Source organism: Hypanus sabinus, chromosome 7 (assembly GCF_030144855.1).
Source record: "Hypanus sabinus isolate sHypSab1 chromosome 7, sHypSab1.hap1, whole genome shotgun sequence".
Lineage (NCBI taxonomy): Eukaryota > Metazoa > Chordata > Chondrichthyes > Myliobatiformes > Dasyatidae > Hypanus > Hypanus sabinus.
Window position 1 is genome coordinate 120,269,102 of NC_082712.1, and position 21,155 is coordinate 120,290,256.

Sequence of the window (21,155 nt, forward strand, 5' to 3'; positions counted from 1 at the left end):
TTTTCTCGATTCCTCCATCTCTGCCGCATTTGCACCCAAGATGAAGCTTTTCGTTCCAGAACAAAGGAGCTGTCCTCCTCCTTCAAAGAAAGGTTAGAGAGACTGGGCTTGTACACGCTGGAATTAAGGAGACTGGGAGGGGATCTGATTGCAATATATAAGATTATTAAGGGATTGGACAAGATAGAGGCAGAAAATATGTTCCAGATGCTGGGAGAGTCCAGTACCAGAGGGCATGGTTTAAGAATAAGAGGTAGGTCATTTAGGACAGAGTTAAGGAAAAACTTCTTCTCCCAGAGAGTTGTGGGGGTGTGGAGTGCACTGCCTCAGAAGGCAGTGGAGGCCAATTCTCTGGATGCTTTCAAGAAGGAGCTAGATAGGTATCTTATGGATAGGGGAATCAAGGGACATGGGGACAAGGCAGGAACCGGGTATTGATAGTAGATGATCAGCCATGATCTCAGAATGGCGGTGCAGGCTCGAAGGGCTGAATGGTCTACTTCTGCACCTATTGTCTATAAACAGACTTCCCTTCCTCCACCATCAACTTTGCTCTCACCCTCATCTCTTCCATTTCGCACACATTTGTCCTCACCCCATCCTCTCAATGAAACACCAGGGATACAGTTCCTCTTGTCCTCACCTATCAGCCCAGCAAATAATTCTCCGTAACTTCCACCATCTCCAACAGGATCCCACCACCAAGCACCTTCACCCATCCCCCCCCTAGCCACTTTTCGCAGGGATCGCTCCCTACACAACCCCCTTGTCCACTCGTTCCTCCCCACTGATCTCCCTCCTGGCACTCATCCTTGCAAGCAGGGCAAATAATGCACCTAACCATACACCACCTCCCTTCATACTATTCAGGGCCCAAACAGTCCTTCCAAGTGAGGCAACACTTCACCTGCAAGTCTGTTGGGGTTATCTACTATATATCGTGCTCGTGGTGTGGCCTTCCATTCCACAGCCTCCTCTACTGCCAGGGTGAGGCCACCCTCAGGTTGGAGGAGCAACATCTAGTATTCTGTCTGAGAAGTCTCAAACCTGATGCCATGAATATCAATTTTTCAAACTCCAGTAATTGTCCCCCCCAACTCTCCTCCAGTATTCCCTTTTCTTGTTTCTCTCTCACACCTTCTCTTCTTACCTGCCCACCAACTCCTTCTGGTGCTCCTCCTCCTTCCCTTTCTTCCAAGGTCTTCTATCCTCTCTCATCAGATTCCCCTTCTCCAGCCCTTTATCTCTTTCACCAATCAACTACCCAGCTCTTCACCACCCCTCCCCCAGTTTCACTTATCAGTTGTACTACATCCACCCCTCCCTCACCTTCTCATTCTGACTTTTCCCCTTCCTTTCCAGTCCTGATGAAGGGTCTCCGCCTGAAACGTCCACTGTTTTACTCTTTTCCATAAATGATGCCTGGCGTACCGAACATTTTGTGTGTGTTGTTGAAGAGTTAATATTTCAAGTGATCTCTCTTCAAAACTGGGAAAGTTAGATATAGGAAGGAGCAGAGAGAACAAAATATCTGTAGGAGCAGAATAGGCCACTTGGCCCATCTAGTCTGCTCTGCCATTAATTGTAAAGTGATGTGTCTGTGGGAGATACAAGTGAAGGATATAAAAGAGAATAGTATGGGGAAGAAAGTGAATGCAGAGCAGGTGAGGAAAACTCTGCAGTATGCTAGAAATCTGAAACAACAGCTTTTCTCCTGAATATCGTTCAGGAATTTGCAGAGATCGAAGCTGAACAAGTTACAGGCCAATGATTTCTCATCAGAACTATCAAGTTTTGATGCAAGCTGATTATTTTGTATTGTTGAATTCAATGTCAAGTCCTGAGAGGTAGAATATACAGTACCTATGTGAAAGAAATTCTATAGTTTCTTGAACTCATTTTAAACTTTGATAAAATAGTACATACAACAGGGCAAATGCAGAGAAGTCAGAATGGAAGCATACTGGAGAATTGAAGTGACAGGCAAATGAAAAGTCAATGGAGATGCTCTGCAAAGTAATCACCCAACATGCACTCATGTTTTCCAAATGCAATATATTAAACTGCAAGTAGTACAAGTGGATCATTGCATCATCACGGAGGAGCATTGAGTTTGTTGTAGAGTTAGAGGGTAGAGCTTTAAAAAAAAAGCTGATACATTGGGAACTTCCATGACAAGTGGTTGCTGATAGAAATACAAACCTGGCAGTCACAGAAGGAACAGTCTGCTCTCGTGAAATAACACGAGAGAAGACATCTTGGCTTACAGCATCACATTGAAAGTAGCAGAAAGAATATGGGAGGATCCATATAACGTGGGGAGTGGTGAGTTGAAAAACGAGGGCTAGTTGAGAATCCAAATCCATATCACATAGGAGCAGAATTAGGCCACTTGGCCCATCTAGTCTGCTCCGCCATTCAATCACGGCTGATTTATATTTCCTTTCAATTCCATTCTCCATTTTCTCCCCATAACCTTTGACGACCTTACTAAATAAGCACCTATCAATATCTGCTTCAAATATACTCAAAGACTTGGGGTCCACAGCCCTCTGTAACAATGTATTCCATATTTACCACCCTCCTCAACCTATTGGGGAAGGAGTCCAGACCACTAGATATTATTCTAGCTGCAATCTCATCAGCAACCTGTAAAGAAAATTAACTAATAAGTCTAATATTGTTCACCAGTCCTCTTATATTGAAGGCCAATAAACAGTTTGCTGTAACTGCATGTTACGTTCCGGGACTCATTTACATGGACTCTCAGGTTCCTGCCAACAACAACTTCCATCTCTCACCATCTGAAATATTCCACATATTTGCATTTTCTTCTAACATAGATGTTACATTAGTCTTGATTAAATTCCATTCACCAAATCCTCACTCATTTCCAGCCCATCTGTATCCCTTTGAAATCTCTGCAACCTCTAGATGTACAGGTCATCCTTAGGTTACAACAAGGTTCTGCTTAATTCGAACAGTCTGGTAGTTAGAAATGTGGCCGCGGAGCTTCCCGGGTGGCAGAAGTTGCCTGCAATCCCACAGTAGCTGTCAAATGCAAACCACCAGTCTCCCAAAAGCTCATTCCTATGTTGGGAATATACACAAGTCAGGCATTCATAAGCTGCAGAGGGCCTGCATTATCCTCATTCAAATGCTATAGATTCTGATGCTATCCTTCCATTCGGTACCCAACTAGTCACAGCCTCTTAACACAAAATAACTATTTGTTCCTTGTTTTTTTGTCCATTAACCAACTCCCCCAGTCTCTGCAGTGTTACCCACATCATGTGCTCTACTGTATTGCCATCAACCAGCCTTACAAAAGGACTTTTTAAAAAGTGCCAAAAATAGCACATCCACTCATGCCAAAAAAAGCTTTCTGCTTATTCCAACCTCAAAACGAATAGATTTGTCAAAAATGATTTTCCTTTCATAAAGCCATTCTGACTTTGTCCTATTAACCACTTCCATTATAAAAGATTCCAGCACTGTTTTCTTCTACCAGTGTCAAGTTAAATGGTCTAAAGTTGCTCCATTTTCTTGATCCATCCTTTGCTAAATAATGTGGACTTGCTACATCCAAATGCTGGGACCTATTCCACAATCTCCATAATTGTTGAAATTGACAAGTAATGCAGCCAACTATCTCCAAAGCCACTTTGTTCATAAACTTGCGATTCAGCTTATTAGAACCTGCAAATTTACTGCTTGTCATCCCCGTATCCAATTCTATTATTTCTCTAATGATAACTTTTTTTCAGTTCATTATCCCTAGACCTGTTGTCTATTATCAGAATATTTTCAGCATTCTCTCCTGTTAAGGACACAAAAATCTTTATTAATCTGTGTGCTGCAACACATAACTCGAACCACATCATCAAGTTCGCCGATGACACGACCATGGTGGGTCTCATCAGCATGATCGACGAGTCAGTTTACAGAGAGGAGATGCAGCGGCTAACAGACTGGTGCAAAGCCAACAACCTGTCTCTTAAAGTGAACAAAACAAAAGAGATGGTTGTTGACTTCAGGAGGGTAAGGAGCGACCACTCTCCGCTGAACATAGACGGCTCCTCGGTACAGATCGTTAAGAGCACCAAATTTCTTGGTGTTCACCTGGCGGAGAATCTCACCTGGTCCTTCAACACCAGCTCCATAGCAAAAAAAGCCCAGCAGCACCTCTACTTTCTGCGAAGGCTGAAAAAAGTCCATCTCCCACCCCCCATCCTCATCACATTCTACAGGGGTTGTATTGAGAGCATCCTGAGCAGCTGCATCACTACCTGGTTCAGAAATTGCACCACCTCAGATTGCAAGACCCTGCAGTGGATAATGAGGTCAGCTGAGAAATCATCAGGGGTCTCTCTTCCACCCATCATGGACATTTACACTACACGCTGCATCCGCAAAGCAAGCAGCATTATGTAGGACCCCACACACCCCTCATACAAACTCCTCTCCCTCCTGCCATCTGGGAAAAGGCACCAAAGCCTTCAGGTTCTTGCGACCAGACTATGTAACAGTTTCTTCCCCCAAGCTATCAGTCTCCTCCATACCCAGAACCTGGACTGACACCAACTTATTGCCCTCTACTGTGCCTGTTGTCTTGTTTATTATTTATTGTAATACCTGCACTGTTTTGTGCAATTTATGCAGTCCTGGGTAAGTCTGTAGTCTAGTGTAGTTTTTTTTCTGTGTTTTTTTACGTAGTTTAGTGTAGTTTTTGTACTGTTTCATGTAGCACCATGGCCCTGAAAAACATTGTCTCATTCTTACTGTGTACTGTACCAGCAGTTACTGTCGAAATGACAATAAAAAGTGATTTGACTTGACAGACGTTTTCCTACCCAAAGTCTGAGTGTGTAAAAGTCCTGATGAAGAGTCTCAGTCGAAACATCAAGTGTTCAATTTCCTCCATGAATGCTGCCACTGAAATTTAAAATTTGGATTAAATTCTTTAAAAGTTAGTCAGTGCTTATCAGTTGGTATACCTTTTATTGTTGCTTTGCAATCTACCATTGCAACTCATGCCTTATGTCTTTACAACTTGCTTGGTTTCAACTTAAAATTGTGGTTTCAGACTGAGCTAATCTTTATATAATATTTTAGCATTTTATGATCACTCTTCCCTAAATGCCACTTAGCAACAAGATTATTAATCCTTTCCATTTGCTCCTCTGTTCCACATCCATCTCTTCAGGACCAAAATATGACAGAACAGTGTGATATTGTACAATTTCTTTTCCTTCATCAATTAAGTTCAAAAGGCCATGCAATTTATCTTTCTCATATATAACCAAACCTCGTCACAACTGGACTACTTTCTTCAACTAATATTGCAACAATCCTGCTCTTTCAATATAGTCCAAAACGTTTGTAATCAGCAATATTGAACAGGGATTTTTGCTCTCTATAAAGTTGCTATTTCAAGAGCAGCCATCATATATTGAGAATTTCAACTTTCAGTTTAACACAACCAAGAAAGCAGTCCCAAAGGCCTACTTGAAATATTTTCACTATCAACAACCAGCACCAGAATTTACGCTTTTGTGTAACTGCTTCAAGGGCTCCTTTGCTCACTTGCAAATTGTACACATTGACAAATTATCAAACAGTAGTTTTAATGGAGACCTGAGCTGAATCATAAATTGATCTTTCCAGAGATGCTCATTATCCTGGGCATTTACATTTACTATTTTTATTTCAGATTTGCAGCATCTGCAGGTGTTGGATTTGCATTTACAAGTGGTCCCGCTCTTTGTTTGTGAGACAAGCTGCTCTAATCTCTCTATACTGATGGCTGTGCGGCAAGGTGCAACTCAAATACTATCTATAAATTCGCTAATGACTAATGTTGTTGGCAGAAGTTGAAGTGGAAATCAATAGGAAAGAGACAGATTGGCATCAACCTTGCACCCAACATCAGTAAGAACTTGATTATGGACATCAAAAAGGGGAAATTGGGAGAACACACACTAGCACTCATTGATGGATTCGAGGTGGAAAGGGTAAGCATCTTCAAATTCCTAGGTGTCAACATTTCAGAGGATCTATTCTGGGCCCAGCACATCAATGCAATCACAAATAAAACATACTTCATGAGGAGTTTGAGAAGATTTGGAACATGCCCAAAGACTCCAGCAAACTTCTACAGCTCGATTGTGGAGAGTATTCAGCATTCACCTGGTATGGAGGCTTCAATGCACAGAATCAGAAGAAGCTGCAGGGAGTTGTTAGCTCAGCCAGTTCCCTAACAGGTACAACCCTCTCCACCACCGAGGACATCTTGAAAAGCTGGAGCCTCAAGAAGGCAGCACCCATCATTAAGACCCTCACCATCAAGGACATCCCCTCTTCCACTACCAGCGAGGAAGTGGTACACAAGCCCGCAGATACATAAAGCCTAACACACAATACAGGCCCTTCGACCCACAAAGTTGTGCCGAACATGTCCCCACCTTAGAAATTACTAGACTTCACCATAGCCCTCTATTTCTCTAAGCTCCATGTATCTATACAAAAGTCTCTTAAAAGACCCTATCATATCCACCTCCACCACTGTCGCCGGCAGCCCATTCCACGCACTCACCACTCTGAGTAAAAAACTTACCCCTGACATCACCTCTGTACCTACTCCCCAGCACCTTAAACCTGTGTCCTCCTGTGGCAACCATTTCAGCCCTGGGAAAAAGCCTCTGACTATCCACACGATCAATGTCTCTCATCATCTTATACACATTATTAATATTTTAGAATCAGTTTATTCCTCTCTACAATCAAATTTCTGAACAATCAATGAACACTACCTCATCATTCCACTTTCAACTATTTATTGTAACTTTTATTAATTTTCCTATGTCTCTGTTGCCAGAAAGCAACAAATGTCACAACAGACGTCAGTGATAGTAAACCCAATTCTGATTCTGCAGCCTGCTATCAGTGAAAAGGGCTAAAAGATCAAAAGCAAGCTAGAAGTAGAGGGGGAAAAAAACAACACATTCTTAATTACATTATATAAAATGAAAGATTTTACACAAGAACCAAGTTAAAGCCAAACATAATGACTTCACTAGATGCAAGATGCAGAACATCTCTGTTGAACCCACCACCATGAGGAGGATGTTTGTAGAAACCCTGTGGCTTTATAAGTCGAATTGAGGAACAAAACTGAAACACCACACTACAAAGTGTGAAATATATTGGTCCTAATGAGACAGGTGGGGGAAAAAAAAGAATGAGAAAGGATCAATTGATATCCTTGTTGATAAGGGGCCTTTAACCAATTCCAATTGTGCTCAAAAGACTGAAAAATAAATCATATTCAGTGATGTTTTTAAAGATTATAAACTAAGATAACCATTTTTTTCTTAAATGAATGAATTTCAAGCCTTACTTATCATACAACCATGTTCCTGCATGCCATCAGCCCATTAGCATTATTTTTTAAACACATTCCCCTTAAGTATCATAGTCCACCAAATTCCAAGGTCATCATTGCACAAGCCTTTACATTCTTTAGTAAACTCATTCATCTCCTGAAGGTTTTGGCCAGAAACATTGACTGTTAATTCTTTTCCATAGATGCTGCCTGACCTGCTGAGTTCCTCCAGCATTTTGTGTGTGTTGCTCAATAATCTCCTGCTTTCTACTTACAGCTTTGCATTTAGCAGTTTCTGTGCTTACTGTGAACCCAAACATCTTCTTTCAACAGTCCAAATGAAACTGTATCACCACTATGAAGTGGTATCCTCTGCACTTGAGACACAAAATGCAGATGGCAGAATATTTCTGATCATCCCACAAACAGGACATTATGCTCCTAGCTGACTGTTACTTTAAACTTACTTCGCTCACAATTGGACCTCAGATTCCTACTGTATTCTTGATAACTAATAAATTAAATGGAAGTCTGATAGAGAAACAGAAATTGCTGTAACTCTCAGATTAGACAGCATCTATGGAGAGAGAAAATAGTGAACATTTCTTGTCAACAACCTGGACTACCTCTCACAACCCATTCCCCGCAAGGAGTCCATTCCTTTAAATTACAGACCTTCAGTATTTCCATTAACACCAAGCCTTCATTGCACTCTGATTTCAAAGCCACACACAAGATCACAGAACAGCATGCCAGAGCTCTCAAGACCCAACTTTGAATTCAGCTCTGTAGATGGGCAGACTCTTTAGGTTGTATCAGAACTAGTTAACTGACATGAATGGTCATCAATCTTCAAGTTCAAAAAAGCTGGATGAACTCAGCAGGTCGAGCAGCAAAATCTGCAGTGTACTTTGTTCTTATTAATCTTCAAGTTCAGTTTATTGTCATTCAACTGTACACATGTACACCGTTAAAAACAACATTCCTCCAGATCAAGATGCACAACACGCTACATACAACTCACACACATAAGGTGATATTACCAAAAATAAATTATCAAATAATAAGGTGCATATATGATTCAAGTTAAAAACTAAACAGTATAATGCTACTGGCATTTCATATGGGATAAGACTCATAAGTGGTGGCAGAGAGTTCAGTTGTCTTATGGCCTGGGGCAAAAATGCTGTTACCCATCCAAACAGTTCTTGTCCTAATGTTACAGTGCCTCCTGCCTGATGATTGGGGGGGCAAAGAGATTGTTGGATGGATGGGAGGGATCACTGACAATGCTAGGGGCCCCGCATTAGCGCTCTTCATAAGCATCTCAAAGGGTGCAAGAGAGTCCCCAATAATTCTCTCAGCAGTCCTTGCAATCCTTCGTAGGAATTTTCAGTCAGATGCCTTGTCTTTCCCATACCAGATAGTGTCTCCCCACAAAACAGATGCCTTGCCATTCCCATATCAGATAGTGTCTCCTCACTGCTGTAACTTCTTAGCTAGGAGGTGGCACTGATTGTTATGTGCACTCTCAGAAACTTAGTGCTCCTAACTCTCACCACAGGAGGAGCTGTGTATGTGCAGTGAGGAGTGGTTAGGTTGTGCCTTCCAAAAGTTCACAATCATCTCTTTGGTCTTGTCCACGTTGAGACTCAAATTATTGTGTTCACACCATTCTACTAGCTGCTCTATCTCCTCACTGTTTGCCGTCTCATGGTGTGTTGTGTCTCAACGAACTTGACTTAGTTTGAACTGGATCTAGTAATACAGTCATGTGTCAGCAGCGTGAACAGCAGCTGGCTTAACAAGCAGCCCTGGGGAGTGCTAGTGTTCATTGTGATAGAAGCGAGAGATGTTTCTGCCAACATGGACTGACTGTGGCCTTTTTGTCAAGATGTCTAGGATGCAGTTACCTGAAATAGCAACTGTTTTATTTAAATCATAGATGCTGTGCAACCTGTTAAATTTTTCCTAGCCACTTTTTCTTTTTACATCAGCATTCCAATCAATGCAACAAATACTTTGTTCAATTGAGAATTGAACTCAATCTAGTTTGAATTATTCAATTATTTCTATTTACACTACTGTTGTGAATTATGAATTCCAAAAATAATGCAAATAAAGGATAACTGTTTTGTTTAGGCTAAGGGTTAAAGGGCAAAGCGTAAATCACTTCAAAGTTATATTCATTGACTACTTATACACATTAATCCTCTGAAAGCACCTGAGCATACCCATGCCCCTCACCACAATAACACAGCTCATTAAATTTATATTTGAACAAGCAATTGCAGAACAGATCAAAATTTACACCAAAACACACATGCTTATATTTTTCTCTCCTTAACAAGACCTACATAATATTTTAATTTTTTCTTCACTTATTTATGTTAATGTTCATTGAGGACTATTGGATGGATTTGGACTTCAATTTTCAAACGCAAAAGAATAAATACAGCTCATTTCTGGCATTTTCCAAAGCTGTAACAGTTTACATATTTGCTTAGTTTATCTTCCAGTGAATGCTAACGAGATTATCAAGAAATGTTATCAAAATTTAAAAGGAGAAAAACAATATCCGTAACTACTTGTCATGTCGTTTCAGGAGACACTGTTTTTACTCAATTATCAAATGTGAAACTCTTCACACATCTCACTCTAAATCACCTACATTTTAACCAGCTCTTAAAACCTAGTTTGGTCAGCACAGTTTACTAACACAAAAGTCACTGCATTACCAGAAAAATAAAAAAGTAATGAAACACCGTGGGGGAAAAATACTCCATAACTGCTATTACATTCAGAGCAAGGCATCTTATTCAAATGGCCCATTTTCTGGGCTTCTCGCCGACTTGGAGGGGTGGGGGGGGGGGGGGAAGAAAGCAAAAATGAAGACCTATCACACCGAAAGCAGGCATTGCATGCCTTTACACAGACACCTCAAGGGAAACCTCATAAGAGAGAAGCAACTCCTAGTTCGCGGCTCCACTCGATCATTTTATCCTGCCCATTTTGTGCTGAGGAAACTGTGGATTAAACATAACCTGGGCAGACATTTTGTGTGGATCTCCCAGACTCCTAAAACACCACTAAACTTGTACCCTGGTGAAATAATGACAAGGCACAAGGGCAGTGCTTTACATCCGTAAGACCCCCAAGGATACAGTTCATCCGTAGAAGTAAATGGGCGATGTGCTAAGCAGCCAAGTTCGAGAAAGGCACCTTGACAACTTGTCTAATGGTCAAAATTTCAGATACAACGCATTGGAGTTTGGTTTCTTTTACCTTTGGGAAGACATAGTGGAACATCCAGAGATTAAACATGTTGGCCGGGGTCCATAACCGAGCAGAATGATTGTATTTGAAAGGAACAAGCTTGGTGTGGCCTAAAGCCCTTGCCCACATACCATGATTTCTTGTGTTACAGACAGCAATGGCTCTGCAGACCAGAGCAGTTGTCGTCGAGCACCGGATGCCGTCAGATGGCCAGGCAAAAGCAACCAAATGCGCAGAATCGATCGGCTACCCAACTCCAGCCAACAAGTCGATGTCCCTGAACCAAGTTCGAGCATTTGAACTTGGAGTGATCGATACTGGCTGATGGCCCTGGAAATCCGAGTTGGAATAGTTATTTTCCCCGCACTTCGCACACACGTCGATTATAATTCTCCTCTGTTATGTCGAGACACTGATTTGAGATTCGGTCTTCATGATTCACCAAAGTGAATTGGCAAGGGATGCAATTTATTTGTGAGAACGAATGTGGAGGAACGTAGAACAAATACTGGGAACCCTAACAGACTGTGAATGGACAGCGTGGCATCCGCAGACGTTATTTCTAACAAGTTTTCTTCAACTAAATATGGATTAACGTACCCTTAAATCTTGAGGGTGCAAAGTCTAAGATAACGGAAATAAAAAGTCTTATCTTACATTTTCAATCTTGGCAACAAATGCAATCAAACAACATTAAATTCTGCTTTTGCAGTGCACTTTTCAGACCTGATTCGTCAGTGGCCTATGCTGAAAAATAAAACAAATGAAGCAGTTAAGAATTGCAAAACCCAAGTTAAAAATTTACATTTCTGAATTATCTGGTCTTATCCATAAAGGTGCTGGGATACTACAATTTTTGTGAAATGAAAACTTAAGTTTTCACAGTCCTGGGAAAGTTGAATTTCAAGCAGCTGATTAAATACTTCAGAAAGGAATTTTTTTCTCAAATTAGAAAATATTGCACTGTTGGTACACAAAGAGCTCCCAGAGTAAGTCTATTCTTTAAAAAAAAATTTTGCATGTTGGCCAGACTGACTTTATGAAGAATCACATAATACTTTACATTCATGAGACACAGTTGGAACACAGTGGTAGAGTTCTCTTAATAATACAGTGGATAATGGCTATTTGAAAACTTCACATACAGTTAAGTGTTCCCATCATTTATGTTTTGCTTTTTTTTAATGGAACTGTACCTCATTGTAAACGAGAAGCCAGTAGACAAGTAAGTTTAAGTTTTTCCATTTGCAACAAATGTGAATTAACTTGTTAGCAGAATTGCAAATGGTGATGAGGAAATGATAGATGGAAGTGGAACTGCAACTATGACCTTGCACTCATCGTCAGTAAGACTGAGAGATTGTTTGTGGACTTCAGGAAGGAAAAAGAACACAGAACAGTTCTCATAAAGGGATCCGTAGTGAAAAGGGCAAGCAGCTTCAAGCTCCTGGTTGTCAACATCTCAAAAGACCAATTCTGAGCCCATCATCTTGATGCAATCACAATGAACGCACACCAGCGGGTATACTTCATTAGGAGTTTGAGGAGATTTCATATGTCACCAATGGCTCTAGCAAATTCATACAGATTTAGCAAAGAGAGCATTCTGACTAGATGCATAGCTGCCTCGGGTGTGGAAGCTCCAATGCACAGGATCGAAGAAGTTGCAGTTGATTGGAGACAGCCAATTCCATCATGGCCACCAGCCTCCCTGCCATAAAGGACATCTTCAAAAGGCCTCAAGAAGGTGGTATCCATCTTTAAGGACCCTCACCACCCAGGACAGGTCCTCTTCTCATTGCTACCATCAAGAAGGAGGTACAGGAGTCTGAGGACATACTCTCATTATTTTAGGAACAGCTTCTTACCCTCGCTTTCAGACTTCTGAACACATACCTCAATATTTTGCTCTCTTTTTGTATTACTTACTTATTTTTATATATTTTCTATTGTAACTTATCGTTATTTATTATCTGTTGGTCTGTACTTGCTGCTGCAAAACAATAAATGTCATGACATACGTCCGTGGCAATAAACCTGGTTCTGAAGATATTTAACACTCAGCTTCACTTGACCCATCACTGAAGTATTCCCACAACCAATGGACTCACTTTCAGGAATTCTTCACATCACGTTCTCTATATTTATCGCTTATTTATTTATTATTATTATTTCTTTCTTCTTGTATTTAAACAATCTGTTGTCTTTTGCACATGGGTTGAATGCCCAAGCTGATGCGATCTTTCATTGATTCTACTATGGTTATTATTTTATTAGAGATTTATTGAGTATGCCACAAGAAAATGAATCTCAGGGCTGTACATGGTGACATGTATGTACTTCGATAATAAATTTACTTAGAACTTTCAACACTTTATCTTCCAAAACATTTAACAATTTACTTGCAATCGATTCTAACTTCTTTAAACTGAGTAACAGCATTTGAAAATTACAGTCATAAAGTTGTTATTTTTTGTTCGATTAAGGGAATTGCAACTCCTCACAACTGGATGTGCTGCGATCACATGGGTCGCTCCATCCCTTTACCTCCTGGGAAATGTAGTCCTACTGCGTGCTGCATGCTGGTATTTGTAGACAAAATGACGTCAAACTTATAGTTTAATAAACAACCACATATACGACGCTACTTGCCAGAAGAAACAAATTTATTTTCGTAAGCTACTGTGAAAACAATGCACGGAAATTGAGCTGCAATTATTTTTATTTATTTATTTTTCCTATTTTAATTTAGGAATGCTGTAAGGGATGGGATTGGCGAATGTGCGGGCTGCGCGATAGTGGTTGAATTTGCGGAGCGTGGCAAAGGTAAACAGAGAGGAGGCCCGGCGGTCGCTAGACGCCGGCCTCGGGACTCGGTGACGTTCCGCTACCGGGAAACTGCACTGTTTCGAGGGTTTGGAGGCCGAGGAGTTTAGACTGATCGCATCTTCGCTGGAATGTGAGTGGTAAGTGGCGTGGGGCCCGACCCATTACTTGTCTCTGCAATCGAACCCCCGCTTGTCTTCCCCAGTCGCCGCAACCGTACCTCTTCTTTCGAGACTCCTTACGGCTCCGCTCTCCTGTGTTCTTCTAATCATTGTTTTTGCCCCATCTCACTGTTTTGCCTTCACTCCACTGCCCCGTGCCGATCTCGTCGCTGCCACTCTGTCCCTCGGCGTCTCTGCCCACCTGCAACCTCTTCTGTCCCATGCTTGCTATATTTCACCCTGAACCTGCCCCGCTGTCCTCCTCCTCACTCCTGTGTCCCCTTCCTGCCTTTTCCACTATCATAGACATTCAGATACATACACTGTCTTAAATCTCTTTCAGGAAAATCAGTCAGAAAATAAACAAAATTATCAAGTTTTGTTGTATGCGTTAAATGATGCTTTTCTATGCTTGCGTTCTTTTAATTCGGCAAAAACCCTAAGCTTTGCACTTTGCAATTTATTGTAAAAATTGTTGAGGAACTAATATTAAAATCTTTACAAGAACATGACTTACCTGAACATGTTTCCAATTGCCACCTTTTGGACTACTGTAGATACCGGTTAATTGGGCCATCGATTAATCGGGGCAGCCATTTATTTAGGACAATTCCTAAAGAACAAAAAAAAACTGATCGAGAAACTAGCGGGGATTCCTTTCGTTTATTTTGGATACTATGCCGCTTAATTGGACAGGTGACTTTTGCCGAACAGTTTCTAACTAGCGTCAATCCGTACACTTGTGTGACCGTTAGATATTGCACTATGCTTAGACCGAATTGTTTTTAAATAGTGTCAGTTGTGTGTGTTTATGTCCAAAAAAGTGAATTTTGTCTCTTGATAGTTGGTGAGAAATAAGCAGTAAGACAATTACTGTTTACTTGTGCTGTATGCATTTTGGATTATATTTTATTTACTTATTTATGGTATTAGTTTGGTTTATGTTCTAAGTGTGTTTATATGCTTACTTGGTCCACCGTGGTCCAGAGTTACGTTGTTTACTTTGGTTGTATATATGTTCAGTCTAGATGACGATAAATTTGAACATGAATTCAGAACTGGTTTGTTCACGGTGGTTACCAGCACTTGAGCTTAGAGATACCAAAAAAACAGCCAGGAATGAAAGTGAAACAATTTCACTACTTCAGCAAGTTAGAAACTATGAAGAATTTTGAAGATATCCACAATCATTGAATGTTACAATGAAAATGATGACTTGGAGGATGTAATTGTGAAAAGCATTGTATGAGGGCAGTCCATTATTTGCATGAGGTGCCTGCACTGATTTTGTTCCTTTGCAGTCCATCAAAAGAACACAGTGGTGTACACTGGATGAATTCCTTCATTGATAACAATTAAGATTTATAATGGAGTAGTAGAATTGGTAGTGTCCTTTTTTCTTTATTTCATTTAAATATATAATTTGTTACTCAGTTATCTGTAGTTTGTCTTTTTATAACTGTTCAATTATTTCCATGAAACTTCAGCTACTTGGGGCAGTCCAAATGTACTGATCTAATGTGTCCCAATTAATTGGAATCCACTGTATTCTTAGCGAGTGGATAGATATGGGAAAATACAGTATAGTTTATGAAACAATTGGAACCAACCACTTATCCATGAGAGACTGTTGGGGGCAGGTACTCTTGTGCTTATGAGACAGCATGTGAATAAAATCACATCAGAACTTGATTGGCCAAATTCAAAGTTTTCTTTCGAAAGTTATGAAATTGCTTTATATTCTTAGAACACAGAAAAATTAATTACTATACAACTGTAATAATCCTTTGTGTTTGCTGTAAGAAAAACAAACTGCTCATTTTGTTTTTGAGGCCCTGCATCTCTTTTAACTTATCTAGTATCCTCAAAAGACTTTATCCATAATTGAAAGGAATTATCCAGTTGAGGCAAGCCAATTTTTTAAAGAAGTTTTAGTGTTTTTGTGCAACTTGGCTGGTTAAAGCTTTATTCACATTCATTACTGCAGCTATTTCAATTTATCCTGAAACTTTGAAGATTTGTGAACATCCATAGCAGGCTCCTTATTCCAGTATCTTTTAAGGGTGTATAATGTTTATTTTGGAGCCTGCCCAGAATGAATTCCAGTTCAAGCTGGCTTGTCAGTGTGTTCTGTACCAAACTGGGAATAGGATTAACTGAGTGAAGGCACAGTTAAACGCAGCTGTAAATATATTCTTGGGCCAGTCAGTGTTCAGTAACTAGGTTGTCATCTTCATGAATGGAAATTATCTTGGTGCGAGGGTGTCACAGAGTGGTCCTGGCCTTCTAGCAAGAAGCTCCAATGTGATTAGAATCCGAGAATTGCATGGGCTTTATTAGGGAATAGGTGCAACTGTCTAATCAGATGTGAAACAATTATGACAGTTACAAATGTTGGTTTATATAAATCTTCCAAGTAGTGGAGAAATTATCAACTTGATAGTTTTCAGTCGTGCTTTGAGTGTCAAATCCAAACCCATTCTTTACACTGACTATGAATTTTTGTTCAAAAACTACCATCAAGGCAGTATATGTCTTCTTAGAGGAAAACATTTGTTCTTATGAAGCTTTTAAGAAAAAGCACAAAGTGAACAGGATGGATTCCTGTTTCCTTTGTCTTTAGTTGAACATAGAACATTATAGCACAAGCACTGTTCCCTCTGAGCTGCGTGAGTGTGCGGCCTCACAATAACAAATGTTCCCGCGCACATAGACTTTATTGCAGTGCAGCTGGAATTTTCTTAACATTGAAAACATTTAAAGTGCAGTGCATTTTTCAGGCAGTATTTATAATTTTTTTTTAAACCACTCAGAGCAATGGTTGGTCCATACAGCTGTTTTAAAAAAAATTAGAGGGAATGTTGAGCACAAGCCCTTCAGCCCATGATGTTGTGCTGACCTTTTAATCTACTTCCAGATCAATCTAACCCTTCTATAGGGCCCTCATTTTTCCATCATTCATATGTCTGCCTCTACAACACTTCTGACAAGATGGTCCGTGCACCCAACTCTCTGAAAACCATTCCCACCCTGGGAAAAAGTCAATATATTTACCTACTCAATATATGCCCCTTATCTTGTACACCTCTATCAAGAGAACTGTCATCTTTTGTTCCATAGAGAAAAGCCCTAGCTTGCTCAACTTTCCTCATAAGATGTGTTCTTTAATCCAGGCAAAATCCTCCTCTGCACCCTCTCTAAAGTTTCCACACCCTTCCTCTAATGAAGTGACCAGAACTAAACACAATGTTCCAACTGTGTTTGAACCAGTGTTTTGTAGAGCTGCAACATTACCTTGCAGCTTTTGAATTCAATCCCCTGACTAATTAAGGCCATTGCACCATTTGCTTTCTTCATAACCATATCAACTTGCGTGGCAGCATTGTTTCTCCTGCAAACTTACTAGCCTATCTTTCTGCTTCCTCAAATGTATATATAAATCACAAAGAGCCCAGAACAAATCCTTGCACAGCACCACTGGTCACCAACTTCCAGGCAGAAATATGCTTCATCTGCAACCACCCTCTGCCTTCAGTGGGCAAGCCAATTCCGAATTCAACAGCCAAGTTTCCCTGGATCCCATGCCTCCTGAATTTTTGACAAAGCCTACCATGGGCTACCTTCAATGTGCTTTATCATATCCTCAAAGAGTCCAATCAGGCTTGAAAGGCATCACCTCCTCTTCACAAAGCCATGCTGACTATCCCTAATCAGACTATGCTTCTCCAGTTTCTCAAATCTTGTCTCTAAAGATCGACAATAATTTGCTCACCACTGAAGATAGACTCATTGGTCCAATTCCCAGGGTTGTCTCTACTCCCTTAATTGAATAAAGTAATAACATTTGCTACCCTCCAATCCTTTAGCACTACTCCTGATGCCACTGAGGACCAAAGATCATCAAAGTCATAGCAGTCCCTTCCCTTGCTTCCCATAGTAGCCTGGCATATATTCTGTGCGGCATCAGAGACTTATCTATCCTAATTTTTTTTCAAAAGTTTCAGTACATCCTGTTTTATAATCTTCTAGCACATCAGTTTATTTTATGCTTCCCTCACAAACATTAACGTCCCTCTCATCAGTGAATACCGAAGCAAAGTATTCATCAAGGAACTACTCTGCCCTCTCTGTCTCCAGGCCCATTTTCCTCTTCTATCCCCGATTAGTACTACCCTTTCTGGTCATCCTCCTGTTCTTCACTTATCTGTAGAATGTCTTGGGGGTTTTAGACCATATGATCATAAGTCATAGGAACAGAATTAGGCCGTTCAACCCATTAAGTCTACTCTGCCATTCCATCATGGCTGATTATCTCTCTCACCCATTCTGCTGCCTTCTCACCCTTGTCAGTCAAGACACTTATCAACTTCAGCTTTAAATGTACCTAACGACTTGGCCTCCAAGGCCATCTGTGAAATGAATTCCACAGATTCACCACCCTCTGGCAAAAGAAATTCCTCATGATCTGTGGTCTAAAGGGACATCTTCGTATTCTGAGGCTATATCCTCTGGTTCTAGAACCATAGAACATTACAGCACAGAAACAGGCCTCTTGACCCTTCTTAGCTGTGCCGGACCATTTTTCTGCCTGGTCTCTCCCACCATAGAAATCATCCTCGCCACATCCATTCTATCTAGGCCTCTTCATGCTCATTAGATTTCAATGAAGTCTCCTTTTCATTCTTCTAAACTCGAAGAGTACATGCCCAGAGCCATCGCATATGCATGAACATCCAATGCCAGCACATCCTTTCTTAATTAAGGGGCCCAAAATTTCTCACAATACTCCATGTGCAGTCTGACCAATACCTTAAAAAACCTCAGCATTACGTCTTTACTCTTGTATCCTAGTCCTCATGGAATTAATGCTATTTTTCTATTTGCCTTCCTTACTACCACCACAAACTGCAAGTTAACCTTTTATGGAATCCTGCATGAGGACTACCAAGTCCCTTAAAACCTCTGAATTTTGAATTTTCCCCATTTAGAAAATAGTCTATGCCTTTATTCCTTCTACCCCAGTGCTTCATCATACATGTCCCTACACTATATTCCATCTGCCAGTTCTTTGCCCACTCTCCCAATCTAAGTCCTTATGCAGATTTCCTGCTTCCTTGACACAACCTGTTCCTCCACTTATCACCTGAAAACATGTCCATAAAGCCATCAATTCCATCACCAAATCATTGACAAAATGACACCAAACGCTGTGAAACACCACCAGTCACTGGCAGGTAGCCTATAAAGGCCCCCGTTATTCCCACTGTTTGACTCCTGCCAGTCAGCCAAACTTTTTTATCCAAGCTATGATCTTATTTGTAATATCATGGCTCTTACCATGTTTAGCAGCCTCATGTGTAACACCTTATCACTTTTTTTTAAAATCCTACTTGCCAAGGCCTTCTCCTGCCCCCTTCTAGCTCTCCCAAGTCCATTCTTCTGTTCATCTCTGGCTACCTTGTACCTATCTGGATCCCTTTCTGATCCTTACTTCTTAAATCTTAAGCAAGCTTCTTTATTCCACTTAACTGGATGTTCCACGGCTCTTGTCAGACATGATTCCTTCACCCTACCATCCTTTCCCTGCCTTAATGGAAGAAATCTAATCAGAACCCCATTCAAGTGCTCCCTGAACAATGTTCTTATTTCCATTGTACATTTCCGAGTACTGTACATCTGTTCATAGTTTATACTCCCAAGTTCCTGCCTAATAGTGTCTTAATTCCCTCTCAATCATTTAAGTACTTTCCCATACCGTCTGCTGCTATCCCTGTCCAAGGCAATGTCAATAGTCAGGGAGTTGTGGTCACTGTCTCTAAGATGCTCACCCACTGAGAGATCTGACACAACCTGGCTCATTGCCTAGTATGACCTCTCATCTAGTCAGCTTCTCTTCATATTGTCAGGAATCCTTCCTGATCTCACCTAACAAATTCCGCTCCATCCAACCTGAGGAGGTACCAATTAATGGGGCATCATACAACACACACAAAATGCTGAAGGAACGCAGCAGGTCAGGCAGTGTCCTAGGAAAAGGATAAGCAGTCGACGTTTCAGGCTGAGACCCTTCTTCAGGCCTTTATTAATGGGGTGTGTAGCAGTTAGCATGATGCTTTTACGGCTCAGGATGTCTGAGTTTTGAGTTCAATTCTGGCATCTTCTGTAAGGAGTTTGTATGTCTTCCCCATATGCGTGGCTTTCTTGGTGCTCTGGTTTCCTGCCACATTCCAAGACATACTGTTTAGTAGGTTAATTGGCCATTGTAAATTGTCCTCCGATTAGGCTAGGGTTAAACAGTTTGGTTGTTGGTCAGTATGGCTCATTTGGCTGAAAGGGCTTGTTCCACAATGTAACTCAAAATAAAATTCAGGGATGTTGAAGTTGTACATTTCCAAAATCTCTCCCCATCTGTTCTGCATTGTCTGTATTGGGGGAGGGGGTTGTTCTACTAACAGGATTCTATAGAATACTCCCAAGAGAGTGATAGTTCCCTTCCTGTTTCTAGCTTCCACCCGTGTTGGCTCAGTAGACAATCCCTCCACGACATCCTCCCTTTCTGCAGCCGTGATACTATTCAGGTTAGCAATACTTTGTACCTCCCTCCCTCCCTCCCTGCCCTGTTGAAACTTCTAAACCCTCAGAACATCCAGCCGCCATTCCTGTAACAGGCACAACATTGTAGTTCCATGTACTGACCCATACTTTAAGTTCACTCTGTTCTTGATACATCTTGCATCCAAACAGACACCAATCAACTCATCCTGGAATTTGGACCAAATCCTGGACTGGAATTTTAGACCAAAAGACATAGGAGCAGAATTTAGCCATTCAACCCATGGAGTCTGTTCAATTATTCAATCATGGCTGCTTTATTTTGCCTTATTAGCTGCATGTGTTTCCTCACAATATCTCTACATTCAGGATCTACCTTTATACCCATAGCTCCATCTCCTGATTTATCATTCGGGTTCCCATTCCACTGCCAAGCTAGTTTAAACCCTCCCCAAAAGCTCAAGCAAATCTGGCCGCAAGGATATTGGTTCCCCTCAAATTCAAGTGTAATCTGTCTGTTTGTACAGTGCATACCTTCTCCAGAAGCGATTCCAATAATCCACAAATCTGAAACCCTCCCTCCTGCACCAATTCTTCAGCCACACATTCATTGCCAGATCATTGTATTCTTGCCCTCTCTAGCACATGGCACAGGCAGTGATTCGGAGATTACTATCTGTCAGATTTTGCTTTTCAGCTTCCTACCTAGCTCCCTATATTCTCTACTTAAGATTTCAAGCCTTTTCCTATCTATGTTGTTGATATCAATTTCTATTACATCAGTCACCACACTGTAAACACTTTAAACCACTTATTATTCTTGTTTGTATTATAAATGCGTGCTTGTATTTATTCACATTCTATTTCATATCTCCACTTTTATATGTATAATTCTTTATATAATTTTTGAATGTTGTAGTTTTGTTGCATGTACTGCCAACATACCACAACAATTT

At 40.8% G+C, this 21,155-nt stretch overlaps 2 protein-coding genes across 6 annotated transcripts in view; one reads left to right on the forward strand and one right to left on the reverse strand.

The window, feature by feature from the left end:
• LOC132397135 (activating molecule in BECN1-regulated autophagy protein 1-like) overlaps nt 1-10,834 on the reverse strand; it is a 412,487-nt gene extending 401,653 nt beyond the window's left edge. For 2 of the 3 annotated variants that reach the window (XM_059975484.1, XM_059975485.1), the window contains exon 1: nt 10,670-10,834. The gene's annotated coding sequence lies outside the window, so the exon portion shown is untranslated. The remainder of the gene's footprint in view (nt 1-10,669) is intronic. The other variant, XM_059975486.1, reaches the window with a different exon arrangement.
• A 2,515-nt stretch (nt 10,835-13,349) lies between these two features.
• atg13 (ATG13 autophagy related 13 homolog (S. cerevisiae)) overlaps nt 13,350-21,155 on the forward strand; it is a 111,835-nt gene continuing 104,029 nt past the window's right edge. The window contains exon 1 of one of the 3 annotated variants that reach the window (XM_059975490.1): nt 13,350-13,619. The gene's annotated coding sequence lies outside the window, so the exon portion shown is untranslated. Of the gene's footprint in view, nt 13,627-21,155 lie in introns of all 3 variants that reach the window. The other 2 variants (XM_059975488.1, XM_059975491.1) reach the window with 2 other exon arrangements.